This window comes from Sinohyriopsis cumingii, chromosome 18 (genome assembly GCF_028554795.1).
Source record: "Sinohyriopsis cumingii isolate HCF-2022 chromosome 18, ASM2855479v2, whole genome shotgun sequence".
NCBI lineage: Eukaryota > Metazoa > Mollusca > Bivalvia > Unionida > Unionidae > Sinohyriopsis > Sinohyriopsis cumingii.
In genome coordinates, this window is record NC_142978.1 from 13,620,447 (window position 1) to 13,633,260 (window position 12,814).

The following is a 12,814-nucleotide window of genomic DNA, read 5'->3' on the forward strand; positions in this document are numbered from 1 at the left end:
AGGAGCCAAGGGCTTGTCAATCTTCCGGTTGGTAGCCTCGTTCTCAGCGCAAGTTTTCCAATGACAGTCATAAGTATTCGATTATGATACATATTTGGGGGTGCCAGTGCAATGTAACAAAAGAGCTATGAGCATCTAGACCAGATGAAGTCTGTGACTGGTTGCTGCTTTTGTTCTGTCTCTGATCTCATCATTTATGATGTTTTGGGCGCGTGTGACATGAAGGGTGCTGCAGAAACACAACTGGTCAAAAACATAAATCTTTTTAGCAATCGCTGCTGTAAGCATCTATGTGTGCTGAGCACACAACAACATTATAGAATGTATGCGTTCTACAGTCGAATCTTTATAATAAGGTCGATCTTTGAGGGCAAGTCTATTTATACATGGCTTTAATGCAGCCGCGAACGATTTTCATGATGTGCCTGATCTCTAGTTCACTGCTGCCTGAGCTATGGAGTGAACAGCCGAGGTACGTAAATGAATCAAATGTCTCAGCCTCGTGCCCATGTGGTGTTTTTGATGATTTGTTGGTCTAACTCCAGCTGATCCCGACACCCAAAAGTTTGCTTTCTTCTGCATGGTGGAGGTGAAGGCGTTTTCCGGCAAAGACAACAGGGTAATACCGCAGTAATAAACGCGGTCCCACTTAATTATTTTGCCTTTATAAAGGGCCATGACAATATCCTTTTTCCAGTCTTTAGGAATGTCACCAGTCTCCAACACAGAACGAAAAACTTTCGTTAGTCACGCTATGTAACCCTCCCGTCCGGTTTTCTGCGATTCGTTGTGATGCCATAGGTCCCGGCAGTTTTAACTTTTTTTTAATACTTATATAAGTGTTTCAGCTATCTCCACCTCCTTTGGTGGATCAACATTTATGCTATGTTTGGGTGGGGCTAAACTAGCGGTGTCTTCGATTTCCTGAGTAGTTTATGGAGCACTTGGGGGACATATCGTAAGTAGATAGGCTGTTCGATAAGGATTGTTGCCGCCCCTGACAACAGGCTCCTTTGGAGAGCTCTTTGGTACACTGAAATCAGAAACCGTGTGCGTGAATTTACAATCCCTACTTCCGGCGAGCAACACTCCCGTTATGGATGCATCAACTAGCTAGTCGCTAACCCTAAGCGACACTGAGAAAAAAAAATACCAACTTTTTGATTTTGCAGTTTTACACATTTCTACTGGCACATATAAGTTTATATCAAATTTGTCATAATCAGTGGTAGTATACGATTGGCGTGACTTTTTTGCCTATACGAAAAACGTTATTTACATGAAGGCATACGGCGCATGGACGGACAAATGAAGACGTATTTAATAAGATATATAAACTACACACTTTATATACTGTTGGATAGCTTGTATTATGTGCTTCAAATCTATAGTATTAGCATCGAAATATATGGCGCCATCGCAAAATGACATGGGTAGAGGGACATGGCACGGATATGTAGATTGGTAAAGTTGCTAAACCTAAGCGATATTGAGTATTTTTAAAAATAACAACTGTTTAATTTTTGCATTTTCACACATTTCTTTTGGCATAGATCGATTTAGAGTGATGAGAAAAAATATAAATTGATATCAAAATTGTCAAAATCGGTGGTTGTATACGATTGGTATGACTGATTTGCCTGTACGGAATACATTTGAATAGGTACGAATTAGGCGTACGGACATACATATGAAGACGTACTTAATAAGATACTTACACATATTATGTGCTGTTGTATAGCTTGAATGTTATGCTTCACATCCTTAGTATTAGCATCGCGATACGTGGCACCATCCCAAACGGCATGGGTAGACGCATGTATCAAGGATATGAAGATCGGTAGCGTTCATATGGAAAGGCGTAAGGAACACGGACAGAGAAATGAAGACTTACTTAATAAAATACCTACACAAGTTATGTAATGTTTCATAGCTTGAATTCTATGCTTCACATCTATAGTATTAGCATTGAAATATGTGGTGCGATCACAAAACGGCATGAGTAGATCCAGGTAGCCTAGATATGAAAATCGGTAATTTCGCATGCGATACTGATTTTGAAAATATATTTAAAAAATTATTTTGCATTTTAACACATTTTTATTGACATAGATCAGTTTAGACTGATGAGAACTTTATATATTGGTATCAAATGAAGACGTGATTAATAAGATACATACACATTATATACTGTTCGATAATTTTAATTATATGCTTTGATGGCCTCCATCACAGCCCATTGATATGCTCGCCGGAAGAGCGTTGCATCATGGGTAAATTAGGGGAATTAATAAGTCAAGGGACGTAACAACCGTTATCGAACAGGCATATAGGCGCGGGTAGAACTGCATGCGAGGGTCACTTGGGAAACAAGCGGAAATCCTGTTAGATAGATCCATAGGTTTAACATGCGAATGGTATTATAGGGATAAAAGTGTTTATGGGGACAAAAGTGTTCATGTGGAAAAAACAGGAATGGAAATGTTGAAATGGCGAAGGAAGAAAGGGTCGACAATCAATTCGGACAATGGAAAATGTAATATTAAAAGTTTTAACTATCCAAAAACACCACATATACAATCAATCACCCTCGTTTTGGTTATTATCCGAACACTCAACCATACAATCTAAATATACTCCCCCTACCATCCAACGAAAGGGTAGGTAGTGTTGATACACAACTTTCACACAGAAATATACAAACATGCTACCATACACATGTCGGATAGGATTTGAAAAAAGTGGGACGAAATGGACACACAACCACGCACACTTTCGCATAAACATACTGTCACGCACAATAGTTGGTAGTGCATATAGACACATTGCAATACCTATATATATATATATATATATATATATATTAGTATACACCATCACAAGAGAAGGCGTAATGGGGATTTTAAGTTCTAGTTGTCAACAAGATACACAAAAAGCACACATATACATATAAAACACAGTTTTTGTTCCTGTCATTTAAGCTTAGTATACCTCTTTTTTATAGATTTTGGTGGCCCTGAAAGGGTCGTTGGAGTTGATAACTAAAGAAGAAAATTGTCCAGAAAGAAAAGATGCTAGTTTGTGACCGGATCATGTACTTTGAACATCAGTGCTCCGTCCATAAATATGAAAACCAAACTGACAGAAAGATTTTAAGAAATACCAGCAAAAGAAAAGAAAAAAAAAAAGATTGGATTTTCTTTTCTTGTTTTACTTCGAATGTAAGCAAGAGACTGACATTCACATCAGCGTAGCTCATCATGGTTGTGAGTAGTGCATCAAAGAACTTATATTTTGTTCACTGTCCTACTTATAGTAATATTCCAGGAGGACGTTAAGAAAATCTTTCTGGGACCCCCACACTCCTGCCAATTATGCCGAATGGATATTAGACCCTACCGATGACACTTGGAGCAAAGAGGACGTCCAACGCTACGAGGACTTTCATCAATATGATACAACAGACAATTTCTTATGAAATAATATTCAAAACAAGGTACCGAATGTCCCATAGGAACCATGAAACGAGTAAAACTCATCTACATGAAAGTGGAACAAGCGCAATTCAAAGATTCCATGAGTTATTTAGCCATGCCTTTAAGTAGAATGCCTTGGAATGACAGAAATGTCCAAAAGTTATTTTCCACACGTTTTCAATACACAAGCTTATAAACACGTTTTGCTCCCGCCGGACGTTCGATACTCAATCATAAAAGCATGCACACAGTACAAGAAGAAGCACTCTACGCTTTATATCAAACTCACTCTTCAGATCCGTTTAACTTCCTATAATAAATGTTAAAATGTTACTGATCCAATGTAAATATTGTATGCTGCTGCTGTAAAAAAAAAATGACAGTTATTGCTGCATCAGGGAGGTATCGATCCTTTGAAGGAAGCCTCTATCAAAGAGAACGACGAGAAGTTAGATTCCCAAAGTTGAGAGTAATAATTTCTCTAGCGTTTGATCGAACACAAATCACACTTGTTTGATCGTTCACCACAACGTATCGTGTGGTTTTACAAAGAGTGGGTATAGGCAAACATATTACTTCAAGAAAAATCATGTTAGGAGACGACGAAGAAGAAAAAGAACTTTCTTCATCACGAAAAGGGCATCACAGTAATGCCAATATTACTTACATTACACAAATTGTATAGCAACAAAATAAAGCACATATCATCATAAAACTCCATACCTCTTACGCGGTGTTCTTAAAAGTCAAGGTGACAAATCTCAATCGTAACTGTTACCCAAACAGTTAGGATAACCTTGGCTGAATTATGCGTACGGCGATGCAACTCAAAAACCTCAACCTATTTACTCATCGATTTAAAACACTCCACCCCCGATTTCGGACCAATTTGTTTCAGCATTGGTGCCAAGAAGAAGGTCATGCCATGTATGCGTCCCCTTCGGCGTGTATCTGAAGAACACATAAACAAAACCAAACAAACAAAAAAGAAAAAGAAAAAACATGCTGCACTTCATTTCTTGCAACAGTATCACTTCATTTTAATCTCATCCTCTTGCCAAATTGATTCGTGCACAATATGGCATTGATTGGGAAAATAACGTACAAGACCGTGCACATTTATAAAAAGGCCAGTCTCAAAGAAATCGAATGGTTTACTTGGAAACCACACCAATTATTCCAAGGGATCATTCACAAACCCAACCAAACCAAATTTTTTTTTTTTTAAAAATACAATGTGATGTCACGATCGGCAGATCTCCAAATCGATATTCAAATAAAAACAAATTACTATTAAACCTGGAGGAAGTGGCTCCTTAACAGATGTCATTATTCGTTCGCTTTTAAAATGAAACCTAATACCGAAACTAAAAATTACCGAATAAAACTAAAGAAGAGAGATGGTGGTACTGCAAGCTCACACAAGAAAAAGAAAAGCCCAGAGAAGATAAGACCCCAGGAGAAAAAAACACTGCGAGAAAGAAACTCGAAGACTTTAAGATTGCATGCTTTAAAAGATGCCGCTTTGACTAAAGGAAAATTTCTTTTAAACGTAAACGTCGCGACTGGCAAAGTCTAGAAGAAGCCTTCATCAGATAAGGAAATGTTGTGTTACTTCAAACAGGAGAATACCTTTTCTGTCGCCGAGACATCCGTATCATTTCACTTCAGACTTCTCGCTAAGTCACTATTACTTCTCAACAAGGAAGAGGCCGAAGAAACGTCGAAACCATTCAGATATCATAAACACGTTCAAAAAAAAATAAGAAACGAGTAAGTACATATACAGAATTGGAGATGATTGACTGCAGGCTGAAAAAGGGATTAAAATAATGCAACATGATTCTTGGGAATATTTCAAGTCAGGGCTCGATCTGTTTACTATGCCACTCACGATGATGACGATGCAGGAATCTCAATGGGTGGAATTTCATCACATGTTGACTACCTCAGCATCTATTGAAAAGGGACAACCCGAAGATTACACCAACCTGAATACCAGCCACTTGTACCTAAAGGTCAAAGTTCTCGATGTGGACAGCAGCAATCCAACCGCTGATGAAACACTCCAAATGACCAGATATTGTATACCAGGCCCTTTGAACATAACTTTGCCCAGAAAAATCATATAAGAGCTTACTTGACACTGTTTGAAGCCACATGACATTTAGGTACCATTAGTAGCTAAGGTATTTCGTACGATGATTATGCAGGAGGGTATTTTTGTGGGGATTTGATGTCACTCCTGACAAAATCAGCGACGAAAGATATTTCTACCCAATAAAATCTGGCCAACTTCATGTGGAACTTCAGTTTGTAGTAGCTCTAGCAAGCACAGTAAACTTCATATTGTATGCAGGATTTGAAAATACTCTAGAAGTCAACAGTTTGAGAGAAGTAACCGAAGACTATTAGAAACTATAGAACACAAACAAACTGTGGAGGTAGGCGATGATGACTATTAGAAACTATAGAACACAAGCAAACTGTGGAGGTAGGCGATGATGACTATTAGAAACTATAGAACACAAACAAACTGTGGAGGTGGGCCATGATGACTATTAGAAACTATAGAACACAAACAAACTGTGGAGGTAGGCCATGATGACTATTAGAAACTATAGAACACAAACAAACTGGAGGTAGGCCATGATGACTATTAGAAACTACAGAACACAAACTGGAGGTAGGTGATGATGATGTTCTTAATCCAGAATAAGATGAAGAAATAGACAGTCATGATGTCACTATAGCCAGAACAAGAACAAGTCAGAAACAAAACGATACATGTATAACGCTGAGTCAAAAAGAAATGTTGGAAGAGTATCTTGAAGACGCATAAACTCCCGTCTCAGAAGCGAAGATTTTGAGAAAGTGGTATACCATTCATTACCTCCCTTGAATTCTCCGGCGCCTAAAAGCATCTAAGTACTCTTGCAACAGAGTACAGAGACTACACGTGCAACAGAGTACAGAGACTACACGTGGTTCATCGACTTTGTGACCAAACTGCTTCAAGGAAAGAGTCATGTGTGAATTGATGATTATTCGTTAACTGTGAAAACGTTCTTGCTTTTCCCATATAAGTGATGCGATTGCCCAGATGTCCAGTTATAGCTGATTAACACACTTAAATACTAATTCTAAATACTTTCCTAATATGACGGATATACAAGTTTTATCAAGCATAGATCCCAGGAGAATAAGGGAGAAGTTCTGGCAACTATTGGACAACTTAGTAGTATTTAGCATTGGTGCCTGTAGGACACACGGTACTAATTATATAGAAAATGGAAACCAGTCTGGAAATGGGTCAGTAAATGGGTCAGTCTGGTGAACATAAAATAGAGTATATAAAGGTTTGGCTGACCAGCATTGGTTAATAATTTAGGTTATGTTTTAGGAAAAAGAATCTTTTGAGAGCTTATCCTATTTGTAAGTAAAAACAAATATAGACCTTGTTTTGTTGATGGAATTTCTGTCCTTTAACAGTCTTGAGTTTGGAACACTCATTACTAAAATTATCACCTCACTCTTTGGTGCGGAATCGAAAGCACATGTTCCAAACACATGCAGGTCCAGAAAATTCCGCGGTTCATATCCTTTCCTCTACAAAGAAGATGACATCCAGTTTCATTTATACTGATAAATTTAGGTTTGATCATGAACACTTATAAATTTTAAGTTATTGAATTTTTAATATCATGGTGTTTGCATAGGTTTACTATGGGAATTGAATTAGTACCGTGAGTCCTGTACTAGATTAAATCGGGAAAACGGAAAGCTTTCTGCCATTGACTTAACCTTATGTACCACCTAAATAGCAGAAATTGTTGATTGAGAAGTTGGACAAACTAGTATCCTTGAAAGTGATCACTTTCATCATCACCTTCAGGTTAACACCGTATATAAATATATTAACCAATATTCTAAGATGGAAATACGATAAAGTAGATTGGGAATCATTTCGATTCATCTGTGAGGGTATCACTGAGGTCCAGCTGTACGACGGAATAGTCAGGCTGTGTGAATATTTAGTCTGTAGGAATATTCAATATAGGAATATTCAAGATGTATGAATATTCAGGTTGTAGGAATATTCAAGCTGTAGGAATATTCAACCAAAATGTTGCCGATGCTTTGACCTCGGAAGTTGAACAAAGCATACCCAAAACAGGGGTGGGGTGCAAAACAACCCATTCCATTGTGGAATGACAAATGCAGACAGGAAGAAAAAAATAGAAGAAAAAGCAAGCCATTAAGAAAAAACTTAAACAATCTAAATAAAACTAACATTTCCTAACTGGCCAAAGAAAGGAAAGGATAGTGAAACATATCATTTTAACAAGAATCATGGAAGGAGGTCTGCTCATCATTGCATTTCAAAACACATGCCAAACAAATAAAATAAATGCAGTTAGGGGAAAATCTAGCTCTAGTACCTCTAGTTAGCTCCTGGAAAAAAAAAAACTTTTGGGGTACTATTCTGACATTAAAAAACACATAAAATATCCAGCCCTCAACAACACTAAAATTAAATTCAAAAAGTAGTCTGATTTATGTGAATGCTTTTTGACGAGCACTTAACATGCAATAAGCATATGGCAGAGTTGGTGAGAATATGTACACAAGTTTTCAATGTCATAAGGAACAGCAGCAGAGAGGGTGAACAGACCATAAAATTCCGACAAAACAAATAAAACAAACAAATAAAAACATCTCGTAGAAAGGTCAAGATTTTACAAATGAACTTTTCCTTGAGATGTTTTATTTCTGTAATGGACGATTGTACTAATAAAACCTCAGTTTGAAATAGTAGCTGAAAAAATAAAGTACTCTACGTGTTTATTTATTTCTTGTTTATTTTTTTGACGACCAACGTTGGTAGGTACCCTCTCTGCTGCTCCTCTTCTGCTGATATTAATTAAATTATTATGTTATAATAAAATGATACATCCAGAATCTCATACTGCAAGAACAGCTCGAGAACGATTAGAAACAATTAAAAAATTTCTTCCTGTCAGAGACTCATTTAGAAAAAATCTACAAGCGCAGCAAGAAGCAAAAGTTGAGTTTGAAGAAGACACTAAAAAACTATTTAAACCCGTCACTGCAGCTACTGAACAAGTTACAACTGTCATCAAAGAAGATCTTCTTCCGGTATCAAAACAAACTGCGGCGCAGACTGAAAAAATAGCAAGAAGAACTAAACAGGCAAAGAAGATTTTACGAGATCTTCCACCTGGCATAGCCAGGGAAATAGCTGCAGCTCAACCTCCACCTGTTGGTGAGGAAATACTTGAAGGTATTGGAGAACTTCGTACTGAAGTCGCCGATGTGAGAGAAAAACTTGCATCTAAATCCAAATCAGGAGGAGAGAGCTTAAAATTAAATGCAAGATTTAACGAAGGAGTTGTTGAGGAAATTAGAAATATTGAAAGAGAGAAATTACCTGAGATGACAATAGATAATATATCTAATAAATCTAATTTTTTAAAAACCTCTCATGAAAATACAAGTGATGATAATTTCATTAAATGGATATATCGCGTATATTACAATAAAAAACAAGCTAGAGGTCAAGAATTTAAAAGATTTAATGAAGAAGTAAATAGACTTAGAGGGAGACGGGAACAACTAGGACAAGGAGAGTTCTCCCAGTATCAGCTTCCTCCACCTCTGCAACAAATAGAACAACAGCAATCTTCTTCGCCGCAGCAAAGGTTGAAGTCGGAAATTAAAAAGGCTAAAGAGTCACTTAAATCATACTCCTCGAAGAAAATTTCTTCACCTTTACGTAAAATTTCTGCACCGGATGTAACATTTACACCGACAGATTCACCACATGGATTTCGAGAAGGTGACTCACCCCCGGTCACCACTGAAGTACTTACTCCGGTAATGCAACCACCAGTATTTAAAACACCTCAAGATGAATCTAAAACAGGACATGGTTTATGTCCTGATAATATCATCAATGACGTATCACGGTTAGAAGTTCTCATAGGAGGAAAACGTGCCGGAAATAATTCACCAGAAATAACCAATGAAGCAGCTGATATTTGTCGGCGACTATTTCAAGGTGGTATCATGGATATTGGCGTTTACCGAGAACTTATTGATGAGCTCGTTGATGACTAGTTGTTAGATAAATGGTAAATAAAATAAGATGATTGTGCATGATAATCATCGTAAACCCACACAGGTTAGAGCGGTAAACTCACGATTACCAATCTATAGTGTTATTTACGGAGATGGACTTGGTGATGTCATTCGGGGATTATTCACGAGGATAGCTCCAAAAGTAGCACCTGTTGCAAAACAATTATCGATGAAGGCTATTGATATTGTTCGTGATAAAGCTCCTGGTGCAATTGTCAATGTCGCTGGTAAGGCGTTCTCGGCGATCAAAGAAAGACTAGCACGATTATTGCGACGAAAACAACAACCACCGGTGAAACTGGCAAGTACTGAGGTGATGCCCGCAGACGTAAGTAAAATAATAAATCAAGCTGCAAATCAAAAACTAGCGGCGATATCTGAAGAAGCAGAAAAAAATATAACAGCAAATTTAATAGCAGGGAGCGGTCTTCGTCGACGATGATCATCATTTGAAAAATGGTAACTATAATAAAAATGTTCAGGCGCGAATCAGACCCAGCATTTGATATGGAGGCACCTGTCCTTAAGTATGAATCTACATGTGATTATCAATTTTATTCCTATGACGCAAGACTACCAAATCAGCGGGGGAGAATCGAATTACAGGTTCATGATACAAGTAGATATTTCTTGCCCGCTGAAGCATTTATTGAAGTAGAAGGTAGACTTGTAACGAATGTTGTAGTTAATACGCCATATGCTGCTAATTGCGTGTTGGTTTTGTCAACAACGGGATCATGGCATTATTTAGTGGCGCCACATACATGATTGATGGAAAAAATATTGAATCAATTCAGAATGATGTCGACGTTGCTACAACAATAATTGGTCTGGCGAGATATTCTGACGACTTTACAAGATCAGCTGGTCCAACAATGATGTTTGCCAAGGATATTACTAACAACGCTGATCATGTTCAGTATACTAAATTACTGGCGATACAAAATACTGCAGTTAATCCACAACCAGTTGATTTTGAACACGTAGACAGACCAGGTGCTGATTTTGATATTATAAAAAGTGTTAATGCGACTTACAACCTGGGATTTGCAACACGCCGAGCGGCGCTGTTAGGAAATGATAGAAATTTTTCGTGTGCAATTCCATTATCTCACATCTTTGGATTTTGCAGAAATGTTAGAAAAGTCATCTTTGGAGCTAAACACACAATTGTGCTCGTAAGAAAAGGTGATGATAATGATGCAATCTGGCGAGGTGCTGGTGTTGCTGATGGTAAAGTAAATATATCAAAACTTTCATTGTGGATGCCAGTAATGACTCCATCTATTAATGAGGAATAAAAATTACTATCTTTTATGGATCAAGGCGGTAAATCATTGCTATCATGGTTAACAGTAACCACAGATGCTGCTCAAAGCAATATTAATGGTTTATTTACATGGCATATAGCATCACAGCAAGGTGTTTCTGCACCACGACATATTTTTATTGCACTGCAAAATATTGACCGGATAAATGATCAAGAACGTTCACATATGATATTTGACAACCTTGGAGTTAATGAAGTTTCCTTACGGATAAATGGACATCAAGAACCAGCCGAGGATATATTGTTAAATTTTGATCAAAATCATGTAGCGCGCGCATATCATCGTTTAATGTCATTCATGGGACGTGATCAAAATATAGATACCGGTTTGCAAATATCACAATTAGATTTTACAGGTCTATATCCGATTTATTATTTTTCACTAGAACATCTTGATTTATCCAAACAATCTGTTGTTGATATACACTTTCGAGCTCATGTTACTAACCCACCACCTGGTGGTGCCTTCTACAGAGCGATCGCGGTCGTACTTAGCGACAAAGCCATGTTACTTGAAGGTGGTAGTGGTCGAATGAGGGTCGTTGATGCACCGGTGGAAAATATTTAATCGTGTTATTTAGAAAAATATATTTTATATAAAAATGTACAGTCATGTTAATGTTACTCTGACCCCGGGTCAGGTAAAAAAGCTTCAATCAAAAACCGCCAACAAATGCGGAACTAAAATATCACTAAAACGAGATCATATTAGTGGTGGTCCAAACAAATTATCGCTGACAAATAATCAGATTAAACATTTCAATAAAGCCCTAGAATCAAAAACTGGAGTTCAATTCCATCTCTCCCCGAGCGCCATCAAAGACATGGTTAAAACAGGTGGTATATTCCCATTTCTCGCTGCCATTCCGGCATTACTAGCTGCAGCTGCTCCAGCCGTAGCAAAAGCGGCCGCGTTAGGTGTTGCTGGAGCGGCGGGTAAAAAATTTTCGAAAAAGTTACTGGTGGACGATATAACAAAAAAAAGGGACGCGGTCTAAGATTGCCAGGATCTCGTTGGGGGAGAGGCCTAAGGCTTCCAGGATCACTTCGTTAGACGTTCCAGCATCAAATTTTGATTTACTTAATGCTGCTAAAAAATTAAAAATATCCGCCTTTAGAGGTGTTTTTATGCGAGATCAATTACCGAAACAACCAAACAAACTTGAAACAGGTATTATTAATCTCGATGAACGTTCCGGACCCGGTACTCATTGGGTATCATACGCGGTTGACCCGCGTGGAATTGTTTATTTTGATTCGTACGGGTTAGCTCCACCTGTTGAATTTATCAAGTAGGTCGCACCACTTCACGCAACAACCAGAGGTTCCAAAGTTTGGTATTCAACGCTACCCACACAAACAATGACAGATCCACCAATATGTGGCCGTGAAGTAATTAATGTACTCGACGCTATATCAAAATCATCCAGGCCGCCACATAAAGTCGTGCACGATTATACAAGCAACCGATTTGTTGCGCGTAAAGCATTTTAAACAACGGATCTTATATAATGGTTGATATTTACGGAAGATCTTCTACTAGTAAGAAAATAAAATCCGACGTTGATCTGTCAAAGTATGCGACCAAGGATGACCTTGCTGATATTATGAACCTTGCTGGAGTTGACCCAGATGAAGTTGTTATTTTTCAAGATCGATATGGTAAACTAAAAACCAGCAATATCAAATGGAATGATATAGTCCGGCGAGTACTCGGTGCAGTTACGGATAATATTCCCGTGTTTACTGACGGTGGTAGAATCAGAGATTCAAGTATGTCACTTAAAACCATCAGAGATGAAATTGCAAAAAGTGTTGCTAATCGCGTGAGAAACACCGGTGACAC